General features: G+C 42.0%; 1 protein-coding gene across 4 annotated transcripts in view; it reads left to right on the top strand.

The window, feature by feature from the left end:
* C1QTNF7 (C1q and TNF related 7) overlaps nucleotides 1-13671 on the top strand; it is a 55930-nt gene that overhangs the window by 454 nt on the left and 41805 nt on the right. The window contains exon 1 of one of the 4 annotated variants that reach the window (XM_013960022.2): nucleotides 1689-1745. The exons of the other annotated variants lie outside the window; for them this stretch is intronic. The gene's annotated coding sequence lies outside the window, so the exon portion shown is untranslated. Of the gene's footprint in view, nucleotides 1-1688; nucleotides 1746-13671 lie in introns of those variants that run through there. 4 annotated transcript variants of the gene reach the window in all.

Here is a 13671-nt window from a genome sequence, read left to right as displayed (position 1 = left end):
CAGAGCTATTTAAAAAAATAAAAATAACACAATTTTATGGTCAAAACTTATTTTTAAATGTCTTTTTGACAGGGTTTATAGTAACTTAATTGTTTAAAATCTTGTGAAATATTTCTCTATATTTAGCTTTCATCTTACACTCTATCAATCCAAAATAGAGATTGAAAGTCTTTCTCCCTCTTGAATGATTCCAACATCGTTCCAAATATTCACTTTAACCTTTGTTGCTATGGTTTCATAGAAACTTGTTTTGCAAAAAAAATCTGTAAATTCCAAATAAATCATTTTGCTTCAGGGTTGTGCTCTTGCAAGGCTGAGCTCCTGAATTTAACTTATTAAACTCTCACAGAAATATCAGTTTGATATTTCATTGGGATGTTTCTTATGCTTTTTACCAAGGTGATTTAACTTTTTGTGCTTCCTTTGCTACTGACAGCATGCTTTTTGTCTATGTGCTGTACAAACTGGAGAGAGAATGTATGCAGTTAAATATAAATGAAGTGCTGTTTGTCAGTGATTAAGCGCAACCGCAGTCTGGGTAGGTGAGAGTGTAAATGGATAAGCAATTTCTTGGGCCCCTTTTTTCCCCTGAGTCTCTGGTTACCGTTATTCAGATGACTCTGAGGCAGTGCTTGCTTGCATGCCAGCTGCCCAAAATGTGATACTCACGATGGTGGCTAGTTTCTCTAACCCACTCAGTTTCAAGGAAATGCTGAAGCTTTTCAGGCTGAAGTTTTAGGAAAATATGGGTGTGAGTGCAGCATTATCCACAGTCCTTGGAGCTGCGCAAGCAATGGAAATTTGCTAAGAGTGGCTCTACAGATGGTTGGAGAAACAACAACCTGCTTCAGAAACCGCAAAACTACCATGTCACATTGCACAGTGCATTAAAGAGGTGGAAACGCCCTTCTTCCTGCAATGCCCTACTCCCTGTTTTCCTGACTTGGGACTGTTTAATCTGGGCTACTGAGTGGATTTTCCTTTTAACCCGACCCCACTGGGAGTGACCTTTCAGAGCAGGTGGAAAATATGGGCTGCGCCACTGCTGGTCCCCTTGAATTCATGCAGAGCCAGCCCCACCACTGAGACTGTGTCCCCCATGGACACGTTCCACCTGAGAAATCCATAGAAAAGTGCAGGGAAGGAAACACAGAGCAGGGAAGGCAGGGACAGGGTGTGGAAAAGCAGACTGTTCTCCCCAGGGTGGACTGGGAGTGGATGAGTCGATATGCCTGGTCCAGTCCACAGGAATAAGGGGAATCCAGAAAGCCTTGTTACCTTTGAAGCTGCCTGTGTGTTAAGTTTTGTGCACATGGGGGACCCTCACTTTTACCATCCTCACTGAGCTCCCAAAAGGTAGGGCCAAAGGTGTCTCAATCAAGGTCACATAGGCAAGGACTGCATGGCTTGGGGATTGGGAGGTTTTTTCCACTTGCTTAGTTATTGTCTATTCATTGTCCTTACTGCACAATATCCCATAGGCTTGATGAGTACATGAGAGTGATGGTGGTGAAGGCTGGTTCTTATCCATGTTGCTTAGTGACACAAGAGACAGGACAGTTTCTGAAACTGAGGATCTCAGCTGCCCACACAGCTCACAGGAATCGCAGGGACTGCTTCTCATTTTGTAGCCATAATAGGAAATAATGCAAAGAACACTGTTCATGTTATTTCATCTTATCTGTCATCTGCACACATCACTGTTCCACAGATCTGTGGTTCACTCACAGCTGCAAGATGAAAAGGTAGGTGGAAATCCATATATGAGCAGTGTCCTGAGAATTAGATTTGAGTGTCTGCAGGAAAGTATCTTCTTCCTCATTCACTGTGATACAGCTGACTTATATCCTGAATTCTGTGTAATGTCTCTATTCATAAGTCTGTCCTGTGCACTGGGAAGCCTAGTTGCCATCATCCTTAAAAGGATGCTACAGCAGCAGCAACATTAGACATACTGGCATTGCATGATCAATTAACATCCATGTTCCTGAAGAGAGACATTGCAAATGATAAAATGCCAATTTAGGGAGGCCAGGAAAACTTAATCTTGGGGGGGGTGTGTGTGTGTGTGTGTGTGAAAATCCTAAGGCTATAATCCCTTATACAATTAAGAGGCATTAAAAAAAAATAGCTTTTCTGATTCCTGGAGGTTGTTTGTCATGGATATAAGACAAGTCGAACTCCATTTTATCTGCCGATGTGGAATCTTTGCTAGTCTAAAGGATAGCAAAGCAGTTGATGTGATTGCCTTGGCAGAAAACTTTAGAGGCTTTCAGGGTAATCTTTGTGATCATACAGGGAAAATAAAGGCTCCATATCAGAGAATTACTGGCCAGATTTACATTTTAGTTACAGGCTGCAAATGTCAACAAAAGGTGTTTATTTCTGCCCATAATCTTTCTAAATCAGGAGGTGCAGATTGGTAAGGCAGTTTCACTTTTGGGTTGAAGAGACCAAGATTACTACAATTTAGCTATGCTGAAGTTGTTCGGGTTCTCTTTAAATTAGGATTTAGTTTTCTTTTTGCATGAGTATTATGAATCTGTTCCTGGGTGTCTAGCCTCAAGGCTCACCTGATACTGAATGCAAATTAGAAAGTTCAAAGTACTGCAGGCAGAACTGCGGAGGAGCCAAATCAAGTCTTCAAGGATATTTTACTGGTGCAGGAGGTACTATGAGATGATCAAACACTCTACACATTTCTGGGAGGTGTAAGTGTGGGGAAGGGCAGCACTGTTTAGAATAAAACCAATCCTTATCACAGAGAGTAGTGGGGAACATTTTTTAAGGGAAAAGATAGGATGTACATAATGGGAAAAGGATCCTGGCAGTAAGAGGTATGTGGTTATAAAACAGTCTCCTGAGGGAGAGAGGAAAGAGGGGAAGAGGCTTACTGACTGGGATGTTTCACTTAGTTGGGGCAAATCTAGAAGAAATCTTTGGGGAACAATCTTTCCTAGGCTGAGATGTGAGAATCCATATGTTGTGCTGGCTTAAATGTATTGGCTTCTCTTCGGTCTATCTACTGGATTTGTCTTCCTCATGTGTAAGTATCTCTCAGGCCTGAAAGTGGTGCAGCCTGCAGAAATTCCAAATCTCTAACAAGATTTAATCAAGATACTTGACTGTGTTTGGACTCAGTCAGGCCACCCATTCTATTTTTAGCTTACGCTCTCTCCTCCCCTTTTGGAAAGACCCCAAACTCAAAATCAGACACCCTTCTCTAAACAGGAACATCTGGTAGAGTCTGAAGTTACGGCTGGGGGGAGGAAGGGAACTATTCCATAATGGGATGCCTTTCAGGATGTATTGTAATTCATGTGTTCTGTTCTATTTCTCTTATATTTTGCTACATTCTTTCAATAAAGATATCTTTCTTTCAAGAAAAATGAGTGGAAGGGGTATTGATATAGAGAGAGGATCTGAAGTGTAGTTTAAAAAATATGCAATAAAAAGAGGGAGTGGCAGTGCTGTAAAAATAAGAAGGGCTCAAAGGGCAGAGCTAAAGAGCCGTGTGTCAGACATGCTCACCCCACCTCTTTGCTTTGCATGCACCATCCGTTCTGCCTGATGGGCCTCACAGTTGGCTCCAGGCCAGCGTGGGAGTTCACCATAACAGTCTGGGGAGACCTGATCTATAAGCTGCTGAGAGAGGGACCTTCTGTTCTTCTACCCTTTGAAAAAAAAGTCTGAGCTTTTTCTGGATTTGTCCAAGAAAACTCTCCATTTTCTTGGAAGGAGAAATTCCTTCCTGCTAAAACAAGTCTTCTCTCTAGCAATTAGGCATAAGGACCAAAAGTATTTTCCCTTTTCGACAGGCTATAAAAACTTGATGTTATGCCAGTCTTGCTAGCATTGCACTGATGTTCTTGCACAACTCTAGTCTGTTGTGCTTTAATACACCTAGGGATAGATCCCACCCCCCCACCCCCCCGAACATATCCCAGACAGTTGTTTCAAGTCCTTTTTCACTTACTTTTCAAGTCCTTTTCACTTTCAATAAACAGTGGAAGTGTCTCTTTTGGGACTTGACAGAGAAGCACCTAGGTTACTTGTTGCATCCATTGCTTACTCCAGACATCATGCCAGAATTTTGTTGCAGAGCGGTTGGCTCATTGGGACTTTATCAGGTCCGGCTCTGCACAGATATGCTCTGAAGGCTGTCTTCCAGAGCCTGTGCTTTTTTGGCCCAAAGCCATGAGAACAGTCTTTGATCACAGCCCTGCTTCAGAAACCCTCCCTGTTCCACACATTCTGACTTGTCTCTAAATCCTCCTCAGCTCCTTTATCCTTTCCCTCCTGTAAATTACCAATTCGATATTCTTGCCCTTTCCGAAATCCCTCCCTCTTCCTGGCCTCGCTATGTGTTTATCCAGGGGCTCCTCCTTCACCATGTTTCTGAGGGGGCCCTGCCTGGCAGCCGCTCCTCCACAAAGTGACTGCAGCCAATGGACTGATCTGTAACCTCTGCTCAAATAGCTTGAGAAGGCAGCAGTGCTCTTGTGCTACCAGATGGCTGATTTCCCGGGGGCTAGGGGGAAGGCTGAGGCTGCTTTGGCGTCTCTAAATTACTGTCTCTGTTACTGAATGCAGAGGTTCCTGCTAGAAAGCGGAGATAGATGACTGCAGGCTACCTCTGAATAGCAGCTCTCTAGGCTCTGCTTTGAGGTGGGGCAGGGAGAAATCATTCCAGAGAGAGGCAGTGATTTATGGCGGTGTCAACAGGAAAGTCCCCACTCCAGCAAAGCAATTACCATAAAGGCAGCTCATAACTCCCACTCTTCTCCTGAAGAAAGGAAATTTTCACTTCTCCATGCAGCTTCAGTTAAAAAAAAAGTTTCCTTTCCTGTTTCACCTTCATTTCAACTATTGTCTGTATCTATCTGAATGCCCCACGTGGGAATGCAAAGACCAAGTTCTCCCTAGGGTGCTACTGCATTTAAATGTGTAACATGAGCAGTCAGACAGAGGAAAACAACTTGGACAGGACAACCAAGGTTAGTGGTTTTGGCTAGCTATGAAACAGTTTTTCATACCTACTTCTACACTCCCCTCTCCACTCCGCCCACATGCAGGGCAGATTATTTCTAACTGGGAATGGCCCATGGGTTCAGGAGGGGCTGGTTCTCTTCTGTACGCACCAGTATGTGAATGACATCTTCAGTGTTGTGAGAGGGCACTGCACAAAGTGGCTATTTTTCAGTTTCTCTAGAGAAAGAGGGACCAGCTGCATTTCACTGCATTTTAACCTTTACAGTTGGAATACACTGGCTTGCATCAGAGCGTGCTTTTTCAGGCTGCATTTCTGAGAAAAAGGACTAGAGGTTTTTAAAGGAAAATTGAAAGCTGAGTTTTCCTTTTTTAAAGGAAAATTGAGTTTCCTCTGCAAGACCCTCTAGGACTGCTCACTGTTAACAACAGGCATGCTGCAAGCCCACACAGCTCAGTAGTGATTTCATAGCCTTCTTCAAGTTGAACTGCAATTCCAGATTTCTGTGCCTGGAATTTCTCAGGTAGAAATATATTTGCATTGTGCTGTGGCACAACTGAACAATTTCTCCCGTGCTTCCAGGAGGTGTCCAACTCATGTACACAGCATGTACTATATCGCTGATCTGAGAGTGTGCAGTGAATGTGCCTAGGATTTCTTGCTCTGACAGAGCTGCTGATTATCTGAAGATCATTGGTAAATGCACATAATCCTCAAGCCTATTTGGAGAAAATACCAAGGTAGAAAAAGAGAGCATCTTGGAAACAGGAGATGTTTGTTAGAAACTGCCCAGCATCTCAGTTGTTCCCTTTTTCTAGGCATGCTCTGTCACCGTGGCACAGGGCTGCAGCGTGAGAGTTTTGATTGTCAAAGACTGAAAAAATCTGGCCAGTGTGTGTGAAATGTCTGTTGCTGTAGCCTACTAGGGCACACATTAAAACTCTGCAATGAAATCCAGGCCACACTGAAGTCAAAACAAGTCTTGCACTTCTCTTCATCAGGGTTACATGAGGTGATGTCAGTACAGGGTTCATCGTGGGTGCAGCTCCATGGACACCCAGGTTATATTTGGATTGCTGCATCTGGCAGGGTTTAGTCCAAGCTTTCCACTTCTACAAATGATGGCTTGTAAAAAGGAGGGTTGTTTTCATATCTTCTGCATGAGGTGAAGGCACGTGCGAAGTGAATTTGACATGGTGTATCTCTTGGCCGTTTTCAGTCTAACTCAACAATCAGGAAGTTGTATCACCTCTCCAGAGACATGCCAGGTTGTAAAATATGTTCATTCCCTAAATTAGCACCATTTTCTTTATTAGAAGAAATAACTGGACTGTTCTTTCTGTGTATACTTACTGCTATTGTTTCTCATGTTTAAATGATCTCTGCGGTTATTCTGGAACAAGGTTTGGATTCTTTGAAATTAAGACTAGATGATCCCATAACAGAAACAGTTTTGCTTACACAGAAGAACTGCCAAGATACCCTTAAAAGGAAGGATCTGCCTAATGCATGCTGTTCAAAATGTTCACTGCTGTTCTGACCTTCAAAAATCAGTCTAAGCAGAGCTTGAGAGAAGCCATGTGGTTCCTCCACTGAGCCCTAACACCAAAATGGCCTAATCCTGCCTAACACTATGTTCAGAAATCAGCAGGACTCTGTGCCAGCACGCTGGTACCAAAACCTCTGCAAGCGTTTGAGCAGCTTGCCCAGTAAGCTTGCTGTACATGCCTTCTTTCCATTATGTCAGCGGAAGCAGATGTTTCCAATTTATCACTAAAAACAAACAACTTAATCCCCCAAATATGCATCAGTGGGGGGTGAGAGGGGGCCCTTCCACTTAAAACTGTTCTATAAATTGGATAATTAATGATAATTTGTCTGTGAATGAAGCAAATGTGTGTCAGATACTGTTACCAGCTCTTCCTCCCTGTAATTTCTGTAAGCCCTTGAAATCGCTAAACAATGTCTAACGTCTTTTAAACCTGAGGTAATGACATGTTTTCCTGTTACGCTGGCCAAAAGTGGCTGGCAGTGCTTCCTTTAATCAACAACTATAATATTTATCTATTTAGGCCTTCAGAACATTATTTATGTATAAGAGATGTTGCAACCTTCTGTCACATGAGTGCCAAAGACAGGCCTTGGTTGTAGCTCCAAAGGGCAACCTGTCTCACCTTTGAAAACATGATTTCATCATTGGCTGTTTGAAAGCAAACAGCTAAAGCAGAGTACTGTGCCTGGATGAGGCCAAAGCAGAGCAACTGCTCCTGCCAGCTGGAGCCCTAATGCTCAGCTGAAATCTCTAGCAGAGTTGGTCTGACAGGTTTAACAGAAATAGGATTTGCTTCACAGGGTGAAATGGTTGAAGGAATTAAATGAGAAGGAGCCTGATTCCAAACCAATTTTAAATGAGGCTGATGGGGACTGTGAAATTATTGGTATTATCTATTTTGTATCAGTGTTGGAGGCCACAGCTAACATTATAGCAGCAGTATTTCAGCATGGTCACATATTCAGAGAGGTCCAGCTGTCTGTCAACAATCTATATACTTTCCTTCAGCTGACACCTCTTTCAGACCATCGGTTCCTACTGCTTAAAGCTTATGTTGTTACTCATAAAAAAAGGCTCTTGTCCAAGAAGCTTGGCACCTACCCACAGTATGTCCATCATGTACAGGCAGCATTGAAATAAGAATAATGCAAATAGCCTTAAAAAGTTCTTCTTCAGAACTCCTGGAGCCACAACAGTAAAGTCAGCCCATTTTTGCAGAATGGCAGAATACAGGGGCTGCTGGCCTGAGAGCTCTGCAGCCTTGTGTGTCTGTGAAAAGTGACAAAAAAATACAAGTGTTAGACCATATATGCAGCACAATGGTCTAAATTTCAAAAGGTGTCTATGCTTCTGCTGAGAAATTGCGGGGACCCCCAGAGCAGAGAGGCTGAAAGTGCCTGGTGGGTGGCCAGAGCCAGCCGACGCACGGGACTTGTCAGGGGCATCCCCACCAGGGCAGCAGGCCCTGGGGTGCGGGTCACTGTGCAACCAGGAAAACTATACCCTGGGGAGCAGAGAGAGGTAAGCAGGATTAATTAGCATGCTGTTACATGAACTCTATGAGTTTCCATGTTGATGATGTAGAAGATAAAACAGGGAAAGTACTGAGGTAGATCCTAAATTTGTGGTGCTAAACCTAGTCCTGCTATGTAAGAAATGGATGGTTATACCTACTTCTTCAACTTTAAAAATAGAGGAATGATGTTCAGTTAGGTGTCCTCTCCCAGAAAAGGCTGCAGTGCTCCTTCTTCCTGGTAGCTGGAGCCTGCTATGGAGCCACCTCTGGTGCAGAAAGGGATGGGTAGTCATGGGCTGTCCCTCACATGGCTCTTGCACACAAGAATAAGCCTCTCCAACCACATGCTGCATGCACAGACAATGTGTGTGCACATATTGTGGCATTGCATACTACTTTTGGAAAATTGCTTTTTCAGGTTTAATTACCATAGTTGAAACAGTTGTAAGAAAATGCAAAATACCTCAAATTCAGTTTTTTGTTGGGGGCATGGAAAATCAAACTTTATGCTGTAGTAATGCTGTGGGACACTGCTCTGATGACCAGCGTGTCTCTCCTCAGTAACCTCTTCTGAAGAGCAGCAGCTGCTGTGAGCAGCATCTCCAGGGGTCTGGAGCAGTTGGGAAACCTTTCTCCCCAATTAATTCCATTAAATGGTAGGATTAGAAAATGTGTCAGAACTGTACAGAACTTCACATCAAGCCAGAATGTGACATAGGCTAAAGGAAAGAGTGAGATAGAAGAGAAGAAGCAAAGCAAAAGCAAAAAGCGATCAGGGTCAACTGCAGAGCTAAGAGTAGGAATAAGAGCTCTCAGCACTCTTCTCCTGTGACAACACTCCCTTCCCTCACATAGACAACATCCATAAAGAGATCTGTGAAAAGAGTTGGTAGGAGAAGAAAACTGAAGACAATTAGAATAATCTTGCACTTGAGATGAACTGAAACAATTCTTTTTTTTGGACTAAAAAATATAATTTTTAAAATCAGTCCAGACAAGCCTTTTTCACTCAAGCAGTTTTAAGTAACATGTAATGACTGCACCAGCACCAGAATATTTTGCAAAGCTGCAATCTTGAAGCCTTTTCCTGCCTGAAGATAGCCTCATGCCATTACATTACTTTGTGCAAGTGATGTAGACCTTTACCTGCTGCAAACCAAGCTGAGCTTCAGATGTTGATATATACATTAAGTGACTACCTATTTAATTATTTATTATTAATATTAATATTTTTATAGGAAGGAGACTGGTTGCAGGTCATTGCAATAAGGGAACATTTGTCTTTGACAAATTGCTTGGTCTGAAATAGCCTGAACCTTCCTCTGGACCTGAAGATAAGTCTGAATTTGAAGGAGAAAAGCTGTTTCAAATTTCCAGATACAGTCTTGAACACAATATTCTGGGGAACTGTTTTTTGTTTCTGACTGGTCATTTCCAAGGTTGTGGAGAAGAAGAGGCTACAGATTTAACTTGTGTGGGATTTAATCTGTTGCAAACAGGACCATTTTCTTAAACTGTCAAAAAAATTTAACATAATGAAATGTTTTACCATCATGGTGAAAGTAGGTTGTTCATGACCACAAGATTTTCAATAGGAAAGTGACACAAACTACTGGCATAAAATGTGTTTTCTAATTCCCAGGGCATCTATTTTGCATTCCTACCTCTGACAAAGTAGCAGTAGTTGAAATGAGATTTGCTTTTGAGTGAATATACACCCCACAGTGGAAGAGTGAGAATGTTCTTGCCTTAAAGCATTTATAGACTTCATCCATGTTTTCTGACCTCTAAGAGGCAAAGTAGTTTATTAAAGAATCCTTTCTGACCCTCGAATGGAAAATCACACAGCCCCTTAAGTATAGGTTCAGGACATTTGTATCTGTAGTTGAGATTTGCTTCTAACAGCATGTGCTGTTGATGTTCGTAAATTATACAGCTCAGTAAAGCATTCAAAAACAAATGTTCAGTCCCCATGGGGTCTGGTAAAAGCCCTAAGTAGAACTTTGATGTGAGTATAGAGCCATGGTAGCTGTCAGATTCTGAGTCATCTTTCAGTGGCACCCACATGAGCAGAAAGGGAATATATAAGCTTCTGCACATTTCTGAGCCAGAAATTCAGCTGGTGTAAATTAATTATGCCTCCTTTGCAGTCAATGCAGCTGTACCAATTTCTATCAACTGAGGATGTGGTCAGTCAGTTTTCAAGACTTAGAAGTTATATAGACAGATATTATGCACTACGGGTTTAAAAGGAGATGTCAGAATTCTTCCTAATGTGTTTAAATTTAAATTTATAGCCTCACTGGGAATTTGCAGCTCCAGAGTTCTTGCCCATTATTCATTGGTTCATATATTAGCTGTGATCACGTGAACAAGCACCATTAGTACCTCACTTTAAGTGAGATATAGCTGTGGTCCTGAGTTTGCTAGCCTGGCAAGTTTGGGCAGGTATGCAGCACACAAGATTGTGGGTTGTAGAATGGGACATCCACATATGGGATGTGAAAAAAACTAACTGGAAGCAAAACACATCTAACAGATCTGTGACCCATGCTATAGTCTTTTCTTTTTTTTTCAGAAATAATATATTGTTGCCTAGCTACATGTTCTTTATATAGATCCTGCATAAAACAGTGTTACTCGCTACAAGCTAAATGATGAGATTGAAGTATGAGGGTCATGCATATAGGGCACTTCCTTATTACAAGGTTTTCATTTTAGTTTTTGTCTTTCAAGACAAAACTGTCTTGTCTTTCAATTCTCCAAAAGCTCTCTATATGTATAAATTGAATTTCAAAACAAAAATAGATTCCAGATGTCTTAAGTATATTTTTCCAGGCCTGCAATTTAAACAAGTTACAGCAATACTCACCTTCACATAGTTTTTGATCATTATAATATGAATTCGCACTGACAGCCAGTGGTGATCACGGGGACCTTTTCTGGTTTTCAAAACCAGCTTGTACTAATTTGGATTCCATTGCAGTTTGTCAGAAGGGCTATGTTTTAAGGAGAATCATTCATTTGATGATCCGTAGTACAGCTGCCCACCACATGTACAGCAGCAGCATCATTACCACTTCTTAATTTTCCCCCAGTTTCAGCTTCAGCACTGGAACCCATTACATAGTTAGCATCTTAAGAGTGTTGTGTTATTTTGCCCCTTTCCTCAGAAAATGATCCATAATAGTAAGGTGGCTTTCAGTCCTCTAAATCTATGGAATGCACACAGAGGGGACAGGAGAGTCCAGTAGTTAGGATGCTAGCCGTGAGAGATGTAGCTTCAATTTCTTACTTTGCACAGACTATGTGATCTCTGGCAAATAATATCATACCTGTGCCCTAGATCTTCACCTGTAAAATAGGATATTGTATTTTGGGTTCCGGGACATATAAGTATATTCAAATGATTGGATGATCAGATACTGCAATAACCAACACCTTGTAATTATCTAGAATAAGGTGTGCAAACCTGTCTCTGGATCATAATCATATATAGAGTCAGCTCCTTGCTCTCTGAGGTAACAGAGGTCAGGTATGCTGTATGCAATTGAAAACCCTGAATAGTACAGGCATTACAGCATGCACTGAAGAGAGAGCTGCCAGCTGAAGTCAGTGGGGGGCCATGTGAACTCTTTAGCTCTGGAGTAGGGGCAAATTTGTTGGACCTAAGCTTGCAGAACCACCTACATGTCTCGGTCCTGTGCTCTCCAGTACCCTGGGAGGGACTGACTTGCTCGGACACAGTTCTGGACATAAGCTGTCCAGCTGTGTGTTGTAGCATGTGGGCACAGACTGGAACCTGGGAAATTCTGATTAGAAATAAGGATTTCTTTTTTAGTTTGAGGGTGGCAAAATACTTGTGCAGATTGCTGTGAGAGACTCTGGAATCTCCATCCTTGGAGGTGTTCAGACTTGACTGGACATGGGTCTGAGAAACCTGATCTAATTAGACCTGCTTTGGGCAGGCGGTTAAACTAGATGAACTCCAGACGTTTCTTCCAATCCAAATTATTCCTATGGTTCTGTGATTTGATGCTAACACTGCATCTTAGCAAATACATCCTCTTGGAGCACTGGAGAACACGGGATCCAACCCCTGAGTTAGTTTGGCAGGAGGCAGTCTGCTCCAATGGTGACAGAGCAACTAAGTCATGATGCACTAATCTGATTCAGTGCAGCTCGGTGTCTACACTAAAAGCAATTTGGGCCTCAGGCTGAGCCTAGAAACAGTTTAAATGCATTTAAATAGCACTATACCTCCATGGAGCCAATGTGACTCTCTGAATCAATGGCATAGTTTATCTCCAGATGGACCATCTAAAGGTTATGAAAAGTTACTATATTGGGAAATATGCTCTCTAGTTCACATCTGCTTGCCATGTCATTGTACGCTGCCATGGAACCAGTGTTTCAGTCCTTTTGGCCCTTATGTACAAGAGTGAAACTGGACTTTGTGGTTCCTATTGCTTATGTGTATGTTGCATCACCTCATTTGATCTGAGCAATCAAATGTGGACTTTGTAAAAGTCTAGCGAACTGACATTGGAAATAACAGCTACTGGTATGTATATCCTTGAGATGCCCAAATTTTTTAAAGGTGTGCATCAAATCAGACAATTTCAAAGCAAAGCCTGCTCAAAGTAATTTAATGTACTGTATCATATCAGATATTGTGATATTATGTTTCAGGCTAATATTTTTCAGGGTCTCAGAGGAAACCATACAATGTTATGTGATCAGTGTATGTTATACACTGAAATATGCTGTGTGTGCGTGTATGTGTATACATATAAACACATAATACTGTATATAGATACAGATCTGTACATAACAGCCTCACAAGAGGAGCTGGCCCGAAAATGGAGTTTCCCTACTTTAAAAAAAATGGAAACTGGAGGACATTAATTATCTTCAGTTATATGAAAAACTGCAGTATTTGGAAGTTTTTGCTGGAAGAAAATTTTTCAATATTTTAATTTTGGAAGAACAAAATAGAACTCTGTAGTTCATTCTCTCCTGCTAGTACCTGGCAGTACCTTGTCAGATGCCAGCAAAGCAGTACTCCCCAGCCTACTGAAGCAGAGCCCTCCCAATCTTTTGGAGGGTATTTGAAAGATAAATGAGAAAAATAAGATTTTAACTGGTATATAAGGGTCTGCATTTCTAAGAGAAAAATAGAAGGTTTTATACTGCTTGATATGGTACATCATGACATAGGCTTCACCCAACAAGTCTCATTCATTTCTGTATACATTACAGCTTCTGGTGTCCTGGCCAAGCTTCCATTTCCACGTTCACAACTGCAATTATAACTGTGACCCCTAGTTTGTGAACTGTTTTCTTAACTCCTACATAAATCCTGACATGCCTGTGAATGCATATACAATCCTCTGCGAAAAGGATGGCATTTTCAGTGAAGGAACAGCATGCAGAGACCACTGCTGTCTTCAATGGTGAGGCACAACTGTGTATCGCCATAGTAAAATGCAAGGCTCTGGGGCTTCTAGCTTACACAGCTGTGTTATGGCTGGAGTGGGCTCAGGGCCTGGGAACACAGGCACGGCACAGCCCGCGTGTACGATGCTGTCAGTGCGCTGCATGCTGACCTGT

This window comes from Apteryx mantelli, chromosome 5, assembly GCF_036417845.1.
Source record: "Apteryx mantelli isolate bAptMan1 chromosome 5, bAptMan1.hap1, whole genome shotgun sequence".
Lineage (NCBI taxonomy): Eukaryota > Metazoa > Chordata > Aves > Apterygiformes > Apterygidae > Apteryx > Apteryx mantelli.
This window is presented reverse-complemented; position numbering and strand designations above follow the sequence as displayed.